The following is a 5,797-nucleotide window of genomic DNA, read 5'->3' as shown; positions in this document are numbered from 1 at the left end:
GAGATGCTACAAAGCAGTGATCAAAGAGAAAATGTGGTTGTAAATATTTATGTCTAAAATGACACTTGATTAATAACCTAACTTTTCACATTAAGAAATTATGAAAAAGGAATACTAAACTAAAACCAATGCAAGAAGGAAATAACTAATAAAGATTAAAGGAGAAATAAGTTGAAAAGTAGAAAAGTGATAGAGACCATCAATAAAATTAAACACGACTTCACAAAACCAAATATTGACAGACTGCCTAAATGGAAACATGAAAAAAGACTCAAATGACAAAAAACAAGAATGAAGTATTAGATATCACTATATTCCTTACAGACAAGTGGATTATAAGAGAATATGGTGAATACAAAAATAAAAATCATATGGTGGTACCATTTTATATCCACTAAGGAAAGCTTTCATCAAAACAATAGATCATAAGTAGATAAAAAACTGGAGTTCTCATATATTGCTGTATACATGCAAAACAGTATAATGTCTTTAGAAAATATAGGGTTGGAAGTGTGGCTCAGTAAGTAGAGTGCTAGCAAATGAAAGAAAGCATCAGGTACAGAGTTGAAGTCCCAGTCTCCGAGAAAGAAAGAAAGAAAGAAAGAAAGAAAGAAAGAAAGAAAGAAAGAAAGAAAGAAAGAAAGAAAGAAAGAGAGAGAAAGAAAGAAAGAAAGAAAGGAGGAAGGAAGAAAGGAAAGAAGGAAGGAAGGAAGGAAGAAAGGAAAGAAGGAAGAAAGAATGAAAGAAGAAAGAAGGAGAGGAAGGAAGGAAGGAAGAGTAAGGAAGGAAAAAGAGAAGGAAGGAAAGTAGGAATGAAGGCAGAAAGAAAGAAAGCAAAAAAAGAAAGAGAGAAAAAAGAAAGAAGGAAAGAGTTAATCATATCACATACTCAGGTATAAAGAAGGCTAAATAAATACAAATATCCACACAATAGCATTTTTATAATAGTGAAATTGTAGAAATAGTGCAAAGATTGATCCACAGATGAGTATAATAACAAGCTGTTTTATTTCCATACAAAATTGCTATTCAGCAATAAAAGGAATGAATTACTGATACAAGATATAAAATGGATGAACCCTGAAAACATTACACTAAATGAAAGAAACCAACTGTATAATACTATATGGTGTGTGATTCTTCTTGTATGAAATATCCAGATTAGACAACTTTGTAGAGAGAAAGAAGACAGAGTTGCCTAGGGATGGGGAGTTTTGGGAGGTGACTTCCATGGCTTCAATGTTTCTTTAGGAACTGCTGTCAATTGGATCTTAAACATTTGCCAACATTCTACGTGTTAAAATTTGAACACTCAATGTAACACTGGTGGGACTTGCTGGAACCTTTAAGAGACTGGTAGGAAGGGCTTAGGTTACTAGGGGCTAACCTACAAAGATGATTGTCTCTCATTTTTGGTTCCCTGACTTACGATAGAAGTGTTATTACTCTGCCACACATTTCTAACTGGATGTGCTGCCTCTCTGCAGGCCTCAAAGCAACATGGCCAACTGACCATGGACTGAAATCTCCACAACTGTGTGCCTAATGAACTTTCTCTGGTTATGTTTTCCTCAATGCTGGCTGTCCTGCTGGAACACTAACATGCAAGTGATAACATGTTCAAACTTTGGTTCAATAGCGGTTGTACGAATTAGTATATTAAAACCATTGAATGGAACACATTGAGTGAATTTTATCTTAACATATTAAAGGGTTCCTACTTTATACATTCTTTACTCTGAATGTTCATTTCGCTCTCTTTCTCTCTCTTTTTTGTATCAATCCTAGGGCCTGAACTCAGAGACTGGGCACTGTCCCTGAGTTCTTTTTATTCTTCTGGTTTTAAGAACTCTATATTTAATAAGTTATTAAGCCTGTTCTTTCTGGAATAAATCCTTAAGACAATGGTGTGGTCACTTAATCAATTATTCCCCAGAAGAGGCTTTGAACTGAACATCACTACTGTAGTTTGACACATTAGAAATTTAGCCAGAAACAGGATCCTAATAAAATTAATGACATGAAATCTTTTATGTTACAAAAACTTCAAGTAATTCCAAAATCATGTACAACTTGCCAATAAATCAATATTGTGTCCTCTAACAGGTTACAAGAGAAACATCCAGTTTGTATATGAACTTTTAAAAGACATTTCCTTTGCCTCGCTTGAATGAAGACCTAAGTCCCATTGGCAAACTGAAAGGGAAGTGGGGGGGTATGTTAAATAAGGCTAAAGTTCTACCATTTGAGCCACAGCTCCAATTTTAGCTTTTATTTTATTTTTTATGTTTTGGTAATTAATTGGACCTAAGCAGCTCATAAACTTTCCTGTCTAAGCTGGTTTTTTTTTTTTTTTTTTTTTTGGTCAGTCGTGGGGCTTGAACTCTGGGCCTGGGCGCTGTCCCTCAGCTCTTCAGCTCAAGGCGAGCGCTCTACCACTTGAGCTACAGCGCCACTTCCGGTTTTCTGGTGGTTTATTGGAGATAGGAGTCTCACGGTCTCTCCTGCCCGGGCTGGCTTTGAACCGCGATCCTCAGATCTCAGCCTCCTGAGTAGCTAGGATTACAGGCGTGAGCCACCAGCACCCGGCTCTAAGCTGGTTTTGAACTGAGATCCTCATATCTCAGCCTGCTGAGTAGCTAGAATTAGAGGTGTAAGACACCAGGACCTGGTACATTTTCCTTTTAATCAACCCTAAGAAAACGTTATTCTTCCAAAAATGTTTTGATGGTTTTTCCATGAGACAACTTTAAACGTAGTTTTTCTAGCCTATTTCTCTTGCAAATTGTAACTTTTTTTCGATTGTATATTTTTCTCTTAACATCTATATGTCTGATGAATTTTTCAGTTCTTGCTAGTTCAGTAGGAGGGATTTGGCAATGCAAATATATCATGGATGAGAATTATGGAAATGACTATTTTGAAATATAGCAAAAACACTTTTGCAGGATGCTATTCAGACTCAAATTCCTTTTCATGTATGAATATGCTCTTGTTAGTTCTCATTCACAGTTCCTTTTTTGTTCAAAAACTAGGATATCTGAACTAAATATGCCCACATTCCAAATTATAATAAAATTAAAAAAAATAATATTTTCAATAATGCAATGAAAGATTTACTCATGTTATAATTAATACCGTTATGTCAGCTTTGTAGTTTCATTAAGGCATATAGATGAAAGAGTATTCGTCCTATTCTTAACTGCTTATTATTTCAGTAAGTGAGTTAATAAAAACTGGAGACTGAATAAAAGATTTTGGATAAAAATGTCAAGTTAAAAGTAATTTCTCATCACAGAAATGACTACAAGTGAAGATACACATGAAAATTGATTTTTACATCTTAGGGGAAAACACTTGAAATTATAGGCTAGATAGGACAGGAAATGGAATGTATGACAAGGAAAGGATTTATACAAATATTGAAAATTACTACAGATATGTAATTAGAAGCTCTAATTGTAGAGATAAAAGATGATTCTGTTAAAAAATGGATTTCATTCTGTTTTGAAAATGCTATTGTCAGTGACATTGGGTTTTAAAAACTCATGCTCATCAGATTTCTTAGCAGAAAGTCTTTCATACCCTGTGACTTTATCCCTGATTACCTGTCCAGCTTTCTGTCCTATTTTCCTCATATAAACAGAAACAAATATGTTGATAGCATTAATGGATACAGTACTTGCAGTGGCAGGGTATTTTTCTGGTGCCAAGAATAGTGTAAGTCTCTTCAGAAGACCATTTTTAATTAAATCCTTAAAAAAAGAAAACAAGGCTTTGATGAATATATTGATAGGTTTATTTTCCAAATAAGTAAAATAAAAATGCTAAAAGTTTACATAAACCTGACCTAATTATACTTGGTGTGAACATCAAAGCTAAATTCAAATCCAACTTTTTGGCACCATAGTCTGAGGCTTCTGAGACTTTTCAAGTATGTAGAAATATTTACAGTTCCCTGAACAAGACTCATTATTTGACACCTTGCACAAACTTCCATTCTGCCTGTAATGGTCTTCCTTATTATTCCCCTGATAGACTCTAAGACTTTCATCCTGCAAGACCAAATCTCATGTGTGTTCTCCTCAGTTAAGCATTCCCTGACTCATCCAAGCAGAATTGATCACATTCTGCTTTGTACTCCCATTGGTCCTGGTTGAAACTGCTTCTCTTCCCTTTACCCACGATACTGCAATTACTCATGTGCACATCTGTCAGGAACATAATGAACATGCAACGTATGTTCTTATAATGAAGAAATAAATAAATGATTGCCCTGCAAACATAAAACATGATATTGGTACTGAAAACATAAGACAACTACATGGCTCATTACAAAATTGCTAATTTTAATGTAACTCTTACACTTTAGGCCAGGCACTGTTTATTACACAAAAGAAGTAATTACAGTAAGGATCTCAGAATTTATTTGCATTAGTGGAGGTTAACTTATCAGCCTACTGGATTTTGTTACAAGTATTCTCTGTTACCTTGTCTGGAGCCTTCTCTCTCAATTTAGTGTCAATTAGAGACTGGGAATAAGGAATGAAAATAAGAATATTTCAAAGTGGATAAAATAAAAGTATGTGAGAATTTTCCTATGTATTTGTGCATGGTAAAAACAAAGTTATCAGTTTGACTTACCTTTGCCTATTTAAAATTAAAATTTTTAAATGATTGCATTTAAGAGTACAAATATTGGCTTCTGGAGAGTAGAAATTAGTCATAGGGATGACTTCAACACATACTAATTGTTCCATTTACAAAGCTGAGTGTTTAGAAGAGAAGAACAATCATGGTAACCAGAAGCCAGCACTTAGATAAATCTGAATGAGTTCCCTTTCTTGTTTATGTGAGTCCTGGGGAGAGAGAAGATAGCAAATACAACCTAGACAGATGATTTCAGCAAAATAATTTTACTGATACTTGTAGTATATTTCAGACTTTCCTTGACAGCCAAGCAATCCAGTAACATAAATATAAGAGCAGGTGAAGAAGAAAAAGGAGACAGAGACAGAGATAGAAAAAGACATAAAGAGAGATAGATGAAATGAAGCACACGATGTTTGCTTTTTGTTTCTCTTTGCTTTTTGACATTCATGGGCTCTTCCTGCAATCAAACGGGGTAGAAGCAGTTCAAGAGTTTGTGTCTTTTCTTTCTTTCTTTTTTCTTTTTTTTATTTTTTGGTCAGTCGTGGGGCTTGAACTCTAGGCCTGGGCGCTGTCCCTCAAGGCTAGTGCTTTACCACTTGAGCCACCGCACCACTTCTGGCTCTTTCTGCTTATATTGTACTGAGGAATTAAACCCAGGGCTTCATGCATGCAAGGCAAGCACTCTTACCTTACCACTGAGCCATCTTCCTAGCCTCTCATGTATTTTCTTTTTTTTTTTTTTTTTAATTTAATTTAATTTTATTTGTGAACATACTGTACAGAGGAGTTACAGTTACATGGGCAGGATAATGCGTACATTTCTTACCAAGCATTGCAGCCTCCTCCTTTGTTTACCCTTCACATCCCTTCCCAGCCTCCCCCCTCCCCCCCAATCCCAATCCTTCTCCCCCCCCCCCCCCCCCCCCCCCCCCCCCCCCCCCCCCCCCCCCCCCCCCCCCGCACCAACGTTGTAAAGCTCGTTTTGGACATGACAACTTGTACTTCTCATTGTTGCAACAGGTCCACCTGTATCCTTAAACAACTGGTTTTTCCCCATCTCCTCCACAAAGTTATACTGACATCAAATATAGTGAAAGCAGGGGTTATACTGTGGGGGAGAGACATACAAAGCAACAAAGAGATA

The 5,797-nt window shown here is 36.0% G+C and overlaps 1 non-coding gene across 1 annotated transcript; it reads right to left on the bottom strand.

The window, feature by feature from the left end:
* Positions 1–2,088: 2,088 nt before the first annotated feature.
* LOC122112975 lies at positions 2,089–2,210 on the bottom strand. Its single transcript, XR_006148345.1, has one exon. It is a non-coding gene; the product is annotated as a small nucleolar RNA SNORA27 (small nucleolar RNA).
* Positions 2,211–5,797: the final 3,587 nt, after the last annotated feature.

The sequence above is a fragment of the Dipodomys spectabilis genome, unplaced genomic scaffold (genome assembly GCF_019054845.1).
Source record: "Dipodomys spectabilis isolate Male_0828 unplaced genomic scaffold, ASM1905484v1 ptg000095l, whole genome shotgun sequence".
In the NCBI taxonomy this organism is placed as follows: domain Eukaryota; kingdom Metazoa; phylum Chordata; class Mammalia; order Rodentia; family Heteromyidae; genus Dipodomys; species Dipodomys spectabilis.
The sequence above is the reverse complement of the archived record's forward strand: the minus strand, read 5'-3'. Positions and strand labels throughout refer to the sequence as shown.